At 46.1% G+C, this 9,830-nt stretch overlaps 1 protein-coding gene across 1 annotated transcript in view; it reads right to left on the bottom strand.

Moving 5' to 3' along the window:
* Nucleotides 1-4,291: 4,291 nt before the first annotated feature.
* GALNT16 (polypeptide N-acetylgalactosaminyltransferase 16) overlaps nt 4,292-9,830 on the bottom strand; it is a 126,869-nt gene continuing 121,330 nt past the window's right edge. The window contains exon 16 of the mRNA XM_074955548.1: nt 4,292-9,764. The gene's annotated coding sequence lies outside the window, so the exon portion shown is untranslated. The remainder of the gene's footprint in view (nt 9,765-9,830) is intronic.

Genomic DNA, 9,830 nt, shown 5'->3' with positions numbered 1-9,830 from the left:
TGTGTCTAACTTTCAGCTTTTAGCAGCAGTATGACCAAAAATTGCTTCCCAGATTAGTTATGTGAATTGCATTCATTTCACAACTCCTTGTTTGTAATGGTTATTTTAAAAACAGAGCATGAAAACCTGGCCCTATTGAAATCAATGGCAAAACTCCTGTTGATATAACCCAGAGTTATGGAGGAAGTGGGTTAAGAGAGGGAACTTAGATTTTAAAAGAGCCAGAAACTCAAAGCACACTTACAGAGCTTCTAAGAGAAGATTTATTAGAGAACCATAACAAAAATACTTCATCTTTCTACAGTATAGTGCCTTCCACCCAGGTACTTTACAAAAATTACTGAATTAAACTACAGCTGGTGTGGTAGGTCAATCTTATAATCTCCATTTTACAGATGGGACATTGGCACAGAGACAAAGTGATTTTCCTAAAGTCACACAGTGTCAAAACCAAGACTAGAACACACATCTCCCAACTCCCAGTCCCCTGTTCTAGCCAAATGGAAAGAAAACCAGCTAACAGTGAAATAACTTTGTTCTCCATGGTAACTGCATCTGGGTTTTTGAAGTAAAGAATCTTAATAATTAGAGATGGAAAAGACCTATTAGAGCATCCATCCAGTCTGTTGCCCTGCAAAAGCTTGGTTGTTCCCCAAGGTATATTTATTAGTGCTGTGGTTTTAGTCCACCGGAGACTGGCTAATGACCACTGGGGACAGACCTGCACTCTCCCCAAAGCATCACCCAAAGCAGGAAGAAAAATAGCTTTGTCCCAGATACCCACGTGAAGAGAATACAAAATCTGTCACTTTTTGTTGATGTAGAGCTCTGTGTAAGCTTGCTTGTCTCTTTCCCCAACAGAAGTTGGTCCAATAAAAGGTATTACCTCCCCAACCTTGCACTTCACTCATTTTCTAATGCCAGAGGTCAGCACTGTGGCACTTTCTCCTGCAGCCTTGTTAGATACAACCACTGGTATTTGCCTTCTACAGCAAGCAGGCTTTATAGCAGGTGCTGGAAGCACTGTGGTCAGCACTATAGACACAGACAAGCTAAAGCCTGTGGGCCATGTAATTTTTCTGCAACAGCAAAGAACAGGACAATCATTAGCCATGTGATTTACTGTGCTGCAAGTCCCCTAGGCTGCCACAGAAAAACCATTCACGTTTTAAAGTTACCCCAGGAGCAGAAATACAATAAAAATCAAGGCCCTCTCTATATTGCGAAGAGTGCATATTGCTCTGTTAAAGGGCTATGTGCAGATCTCTGTATTATCCATAGATCAGTCCATTCAATGACTTCCTCTTAGGGGGTTCCCCTTTAATCAAAAGATGCCAACAAGCGACTACCCTCAAGAATCAGTTTCTCTGTGGTCAGCATCCTCCTTCATCCATATCACTTGAGACTCTGGTACATGTTTTCCTCACTAGCCCACAAAGTGGGAGCCCACCACACTAGATTGCTCACTTGCAACATTCTTTTAGCTAGGGCAAAATTTTAACCCCCCCTTCAAAATAGGGAAAACATAATTGAGGATTACAGTAAATGCTTGTGTATACAGCAGGGTGCCTAACTGCCTGTCATGCACCTGGAGTCAAGACTAGATAGGAAACATTTTATCTTGTATTTGAGCAATAATCTTGCAAAAGATCAAGCACTGTAATACAAGTTATCTGGTCCTCTGAATCTCTTATGCAATTGTCCTATGTCCTTGAAACTTAAGAGGGTTCCTCAATATTAAAATGTGAGCATAAATCTATCAGTGTAAATCATTCATTGCAAGTAGGGTTGGTTTATAAGATGACCAATTATGGTAACCCAGCTATTGAAGGAACAGATGAGTGGGACAGATAGAAGAGAGAAGTAGGACTAAGGAAATGCTGTGTAAAAGTCAGGAGAGACTCATGAGGCTGGAGAGACACCTGTGGTAACCTAAGGCAGCACCAAGGACAAATGAACCAATGTGCCAGCAGCTGATCTGAAGACTTAGAATATCAGGAGGTTGGAACAAAGGCTGTGAGAGCACAAAACAGCGCTAAGAACAAGAGAAGTCAGGGCCAGCCAGCAGTCAAAGTGAGGTGGAAGAAAGCCTTGGGCATTTAGAAAGAGAGCCCTCACTGAGATCCTGCTGCCAAACTGAGGTTGGAAAAGACTCGGCAGCCTGGTGAGAAAGGTGTGGGGACCTGAGGGAATCCTGCTGGCTGGAGAAACCAGTCTGTGAGTGGTGGTGGGGAAAAGAGGCCTGGGGAAGAGCAAGTGGAGACAAAGTCATAGGGACTGGAGGCAGCAAAAAGGTAAGAGGGGTTTGTGTGTATGTGTTTTTAGATTGGAGGAAAAATTATGCCCTGGTCACTCATTTTTGTTAATTTTATGAGAGGATCCCTTTATGCCCAGGTCAGCTCATATGCAAGTGGATACAGTCTGTATTTATACTGGCTTAGCTCAGTGTCAGATGGCAGTAAGTGTTTTGCGCTGGTTTCCATGGAAATGTTAACCATAGCAGCTGGTATCCATTGAAATCATTATTAAAAAACAGTTTTTCCCCCCCGGTGGATTATTTTGTTGTCTTTTCTCCCATGGTGACTGCACAGAAAGATATTGATGGAGTTGGGTTTATTCTGCCTTTTTGCATTACACAGTACCAAGCATATCCCAACCAGAAATCACAGATGCCATTCAAAGAAGGGACAGTTCTGACCCAAAGATTTGCAGGTTACCCCAAGTGCTACTTTGATCATTTCCCAGAGTGATTTCCAGTGTACGAAGGAGGTTACCTCACTCTTAAGTTTCTCAGCTGTTTTGGCCACACTGCTTACTTAGTGGTGAGATACAGATGCTTATGGATTAATTTGTCAGAAAAGTGACAATGAGCTTGAGTCTCTCCTGTGCCTAGACTCCACTCAGTGCAGCAGTAGGGTGGAGGCTGCTAGGGAACCAGGTACAGCCCCTTGATTCTCAGCCTGCCCAGCCCCAGCATGACTTTGTTCAAACTGGGGTCACCGGTAGAACACCCCTAAGGGACCTTACAAAAGTGAAATGGAGCCGAGCCGAGCCGAGCCCTGCCCTGCCCTCCCCCCGGGGCTGGGAAGCTGGTACAGGAGTAATACTCGGTTGCAAGCAACAGTGTTCTATATGCTTAACCCTTCTCTACAAGGAGGAGGGAACCATCCTCCCTCATTCCCTAGGTCAGATGCAGCCAGTTTGGCCCTTGGGAAAGCCATGCCTGTTTCCTTGGATAGGGCCTGTTAAAAGCCTTTAGGATCAGTGAATGTTTGCTCAGCTTCCTAGGTTCTAAGGAGCTTGCAAATCTCAGTACACATGTAGAGAAGTTGGGCTAATATCCTGCAGCCCAGCCAAGACCTGGAGTTCCCACTACATTTCAAAACACCTTCATTTGCTGTTCAGCACACCCGTGTAATATCAAATACAAGATATGATACCTACCAGCCTGAGGAGGGACTGCTGGGTCTTCTCACTTCTGCTAAGTTCCAGGGAAGCTTGAAACCAGTTCCCCCTTTCAGGCAGTCACTTCCTGGAGTGGCCACCATTGACATAGGGCCAGAGCTACCCAGGTGTAGCAACAGGCAGCCATGATTCAGCCCTGATTCCAAACCCAAAATTTCAAAATGGAAGCTCTGGCTGAGCCATTCAGGGAAGCTGGTGGTGGCAAGAGGAATCCTGTAAAATTACTTCTGGAAGAAATTAGGGAATCAAACTGCATGAAAAGGCCTCAGCACCTAATGTATGTCCCTAAGCAGCTCCACAGGGGTAAGTGATGTCTCCTCTCCCCCAAACCAGGGGCAGAAGGATAGCCTGGTAAGGGGCAGGCTCGCAGCTTTAGGTGATAGGATCTGGGTGGCAAGGGGAGACAGTCTAACGAGGAGAGGCTCTGTGAAAATACTGTTCATGGAAGATTTTTTGCTGATGTAGTAGCTTAATGTTAACTGCTCTCCACAACTACTTCTGTGCTGCAGGAAAGAAAGGATGCTCTTCTTCCTAGCCTGTTAAAAGGGACTTGCTATGCTATTTGTGACTAGTTCTCTTTAGTTGCCAGGAGCACCCTATAAATTGCTAAGTCAACTCCCGCAGTGTTTCTTTTGAAGTGCCCTGGGACTCCGGGCAAAGGAGTCTGGGATGCATCTGCGGAGGAGCAGTTACAAGTGCCAGAACATAGCTAAACGGCAAGGGGAGCAGAGAAGGAACCCCTGCTTTACGGAAAGCAAAGAAAATAAAGAGGCTGAACGCTTTTTTCAAAGTGGATTTTATTCCAGGCATTTAAATAGACAAGTTCTGGCACATGCTTTGTTGGAAAAAAAGGAAAAACAAACCTGTGTTTCACATAAACTACATTTGGCAAAGAAAACTTTTTAACCAAGTGAAAGAAAATAAACTCTTTGAAATTGATTTCTGTACAGCTGTGGTTTCAGCTCCTGTTAAATAAACTCTAAATCACCTGGCACACTGCACATGAAATTACACTGGATGATCTGATTTAATAAGCGCTTTCTTAAGGACATTCTCTTCTATTAATCTGAAAGTTCTTCCTCATAGTCTAGATGAATGTCCAAAGTCAATAGGCAAAACAACAACCAGTCACTACTTGTTCTGATTGTTTGTTTTTACAAAGTGAGGGGCAAACCGTGAGGTTTTTACCAGCCAAAGCTCCCACTGAAGTCAGTGGGAGCTTTGACTGAGAAAGGGCTTCAAGATATGGCACCAATGGAATTGGACTAGCAGAAGCAGCACCGTGTGTGGAAAGGGTGATGATCACATCCCTCAGGTAAGATCTATTAGGGAATACATTTATAACCGATTTAGACGAGTCCTCAACTGCTTTGGGAAGGTGGCTGGTTTGTCTGAAATGGAAAGAAGTAGCACTCTGTGCTGGTTCCTTATCAAGGATCATGACAATCAAACAGGAGATCTGCAAACTATTGATTGATTCTAAGGTAAATCACCAAAGATGTGTGAGGGAGTTATGTTTTGGAATTCAGCCTTCTGTTAGCATGCAGAGCTGCAGGTACTTCTGGGCCTGACACCCAGAGCAGGCAATGAGGAAATCACCTGGGGTTGACTTTGCATGGAATATTTATTGGTGAATGGAGCTCTTGAACCAGGACTGACCTTTAGTCAAACAGCAACCTTGGAAGATTCAGAACGTGGAGACTCCATACGTACAGGGCTCAGGAGCCAGAGCCAGTAGCAACGCTTCTTCAGAGGGCCTCCTCACAAAGAGAAACCCTCCGCAATTGTTTTGTTTGAGGAGGTGCAGTTAGAGCTGGCTTTAGCCCCTAGTGGAGTTACCAGAGAAATTCTTAAAAGGGAACTGCAAGGAAGATAGCGCTTCTCTCCCTTTCTCACGCGGAAGGCTATGGACACACTAACACTTATCAGAGTAGCAGCCGTGTTAGTCTGTATTTGCAAAAAGAAAAGGAGGACTTTTGGCACCTTAGAGACTAACACATTTATCTGAGCATAAGCTTATGTGAGCTACAGCTCACTTCATCCGATGCAACTAACACTTATGTTGGCACAACTTACGTTGCTCAGGGGTGCGAATAAGCTGCTAGCAAGGAATATTAACCTGCAGGGTGGGAAAATAGAGAAGCGCAGGGGGTCTCCCTAGGCAATATTTTGACAAAAAGCTGCAGTCTGGAAGCATCTGAACACACAAAGAAACTACCAGCCACTTCCTGCTCTTCTTCCTCTCAATCTTTCTTCCTTTTAGTTTTGTCAGCCAGGTAAGTTAGATTTCCCTGCTCCCCACTGCCTGAAGCAGCGCCTCCTGCCTGTGGCTGGGATGCGAAGGACTTTCTTTTTTTCCCGAGGGCCTGGCTGTCCCACGTTCGCTCGCTCTTTCGGTTTTCCTCTCTCCTTTGCTCTCATTTCCTCTCCCTCTGTTCTCTCCGCCCCCTCTCCCGATGCTGCCTCGTCCCAGGGCCGCCCTTAGGCACACGCGGCTGCGTGGAGCACCATTCCCCTCGCGGGCCGCAGCTGGTATCCTCTCTTCTCCGGCCCCTCCCCCGCGCAGAGCCGGCGGGCTTCTCCCCGCCCCCTCCCTCGCTTGCTTCTCAGCCGGTTGGCTGGGGGCTCCAGCCTCCGGCTCTACCGACCCAGCCCCAGGGAGCCCAGGGCGGAGTCCTTCCCTGGACCCTGCCTGCCTGCGCTGCTCGCTCTCCGGTGGGGGCCGGGCCGGGGAGCTAAACTTCCACGGGAATCAGTGGGGGGGACTTCAGGTGACAGTGCGCTCACTGTCTCTCACACTTCCCTAACACACACACAGACTGGCTCTCACACCCACGTACACTCTGCCTCTCACCAGTCACAGTCCCCCAATACAGATTGTCACACACACACACACACACACAGTCTCACACTCCCCAACACACATTCTGTCACACAGCCCAACACACAGTCGCTCTCTCACACTCACACAGGTTCTCTGTCTCTCTCACATGCACTGGTTCTCACACACACACTTGTATTATTGTTGGTGGTGTTACTGCTTGGTACTTCCTGTCAAAATGCTCAGGGTGAGCCAGGAGTGGCTAGGGGCTGTAGGGGCGGGGGGAATTCTGGGGGTCCATATGCGGGGGTGGTGGCTGTGCCCCCTCGACACACTGGGGTCAGTGGCACTAGCTGGGGACCTCCTTCAGTGGAGCATAGGGGCACTAGTTTAATAATACTGCGTAGGGCCCCATAAATCCTAAGGACATGCCTGGCTCTTCCTCTTTCCCTGTATTCATTCTCTCTTTCTCTGTCCCTAAGACCTTGCCCTTGCTCTTCTTCATCCTTCTGATGTGCACTTGCATGGCACTGAAGCATCTCTGCAGGACACAGGAGGAGAAGGCAGCAGTACACCTGGACCCTGCCCAGCACTCCCTCCTCCCATACAGGTAGTGCTGCACCAAATGGAACTTGCCCCAACTGGGAGTGGGGAATGGCCGCCTGAGTTTTCATTCGCTACGCAGATCACTCATCAGATTCATCCAAGGACATTACTAAGATGACTAGCTACACTGAAATGAAATATCAGCCAGTGAATGTTATCCTGAACCAGCAAGGACTTCCAGTTTTCAATATGCTGGAAAAACAAAACAGTAGCTAATAAAGGATAAATACTTTGCATCTCTAGAGCACCTGTCATCTGAAAATTTTAAAGCACTTTATGAACACTAATGAATTCATTCACATGGCACCCATATGAAATAGGTTCTGTATTTCTTCCCCATTTTTAAAATAGGGAAACTGAAGTGTAGAGAGGTTAAGTGACTTGCTCAAAGTCACATACTTTGGCAGAGCCAGAAAAGAACCCAAACGTTCAGACTCCTGCTGCTTTGTCTACTGCTCAGGTACGGATTCTGCCACCTGTCTGGATGACAAACTTCTTTTTTTTAAACAGAAGAATAATAGCAAATGATGAATCCTCTTGTTTTCACATCAGCACTCTTATTCACATGCAGATACAGGTACAAAGAGCTACTGTTATCCAAACAGTGTGCAACTAAATCATTTGTGAATAGAGAATTAAAAAGAAGACACAGATATGGTCAAAGCAAACAGCTGTTTAGAATTTAAAGAAATACGCTCATTGTTTTGCTATATTTGCCCTGTTCTAGTGGTGGTTGTGGGGATTACAAAATCCAATAGCAATACAAAGGGTTTAATAGGCTTGTCAATTAAAACAATTTTGGCTTTTTTCCAGATGTAAACCACCTCCTGCAACTCTGGAAACTCAAACCTGACACACAACTGGGGGGCTCCCAGAAAACAAAAAGGGATACTAGCTAGAAACAGAAAGTGAAACTGGCTGTTCTATTTACAGAAAGCAAACAGCATAAGTAAGGAAAATCCACTAGATTTTTAATGTTTCCCCTATTTTTATAACTTCAGGTATGTAGCACAGACAGATTGTTCTTAATGTATGGATTTGTATCCTGATGCTATTTCTTTAGGAGACATTTGGTCTCCTGGATGAAGAAGAGAAAGGCTCAGCTCTGCTAACGCCTTCACAACTTGGGATACACAAGTATTCTCAGTACCAGGCCTTTCTGCACCATATTCATTTAAGTAAAAGAAGAACTGGAGGCCTTTACGGGCATACCTTGTCTGTCTGGTAGTGAAGGGTTAGGAATGGCAGATTCTGGTGATCAGAGCCCCTTTGTGCCAATAGCAGCAGGGTGAATTCTTGCCCTCCCTCTCCACCTATGCATGGATGAAAACAGAAAGGGTTGGGGTGTGAGTGACCAAACACTTGGACTGTATGCATCCCCATTTAGAAGTGAGCGAGAACACAAGGAAATGCCTTAGTGTGAGCACTAATGGAATGGGGAGTGGGTTCAAAAAAGGGAAGGTGGGTGGGTGAGTACTAAGCCTTTGGAGGGAAAAACTGGTCTTCTCGGCTGGGAAGAGCTAATGAAAGAAGAGCAGCAAAATCCTCAAACCTTTTAGCTGCCTGTCTTTGAGAGAGGGTGAAGGTTAGTAAAAGGAGAGCTGCTACCCCAGGCTGTATTCACACGGACAGCGCATGCACACACACACACACTTTGCTATTTCACTGCGCTCCTTTGGCATAACCCCCAGTTAGAACACGGTAATTACCAAGGGGATTGCACTCTCTCTGTGTTAGTGCATCCCAGCTGAGGAAAGGCAGAAGGGAGCGATACTGGCTCCCTCCACATTGCTTGGCCTGTCATCACAGAATACACCAACACACGCTGTCAGTGCAGTGCCGTGGAATGCCTTCGGGGTGGGGCTTAATGGACATTTCCTAGCGGTTGTAGCATCAGATCTACTAGTCTCAGAGTAACCTCCAGCAACCTCCTATATCCTAGAATTTAGCCAGTCATTTTCTGAATGTCAGGTCAACTCATAGCAGAATAACACTGGGGGAGGAAGGAAATGCACAAACTAAAGCCTGGCTATTTCTCCGGTTCCCTGGGTGTAGGGTACAAGAGCAGGGGCTGTTATACAGATACTGGCATTTCATAATAAGCTTGCATCCTATCCTAGGACTCCGTCATATGAAGCACACCAATCTGACTGGTTAATGAGAGTTGGGTTTGGATTACCACCTACTGCAATGGTATTTGGCCTCTCTAAGATCTCACCACAGAAGCCTTCCTGACCATCATGGCTATTTCCCATAGGAAATGGGAAGCTGTACAAAGAAACTCTGGAAGGAATGACATTGACATGATCCAGTGGAACACTGCACAAATACAAACCTTCCCCCCCCTGCATCCATTACCCCTCCTCTACCCATTCTCCATCCATACTACACATTATGTGTACAATGGCAGTGTCTGCAGACTGACCAACCAAGAATGATGCCCCAGTGTGCTAGGCCCTGTCCCAACACAGTCCCTGCCCCTCAGATCCACTGCCCATCTCCCAGCCCATGCATTAGTTATGTTGCATTTCCCACAAAGCAACCTCATTGCAGCAGTTCGAGACAACACACACAAATAACACAAGATGTTATAGAGGAAAGTCAGTGGAGCCCAGGAGCCACCAAGAGTCTGTAGAAGCGTTGTCAGGACCACTGGTTACATGGAATCCACAGGACTGAAGATCATAAATTTCAATGCAAAGAAAGGAGAGAGCTGTTACTCAGTACTTGTTGCTCCGAGCTCTATTCGGCTATTGGGTTGTGCCCTCTCCTACCTTTGATTGCTGTTGTATGAGGATGTCGGTCACCGCGAAGAAGAAACAGATGGATCAATTTCAGTGCCACTTCTTATCCCCCTTCCCCTAACTTCTTCCTTAAAAGTTCAAAAGCAGTGAATGTTCAGCTGAAATGGTGACTTGCTGATCATCACAATCGAAAC

Source organism: Natator depressus, chromosome 6 (assembly GCF_965152275.1).
Source record: "Natator depressus isolate rNatDep1 chromosome 6, rNatDep2.hap1, whole genome shotgun sequence".
Taxonomy (NCBI): domain Eukaryota; kingdom Metazoa; phylum Chordata; order Testudines; family Cheloniidae; genus Natator; species Natator depressus.
The sequence above is the reverse complement of the archived record's forward strand: the minus strand, read 5'-3'. Positions and strand labels throughout refer to the sequence as shown.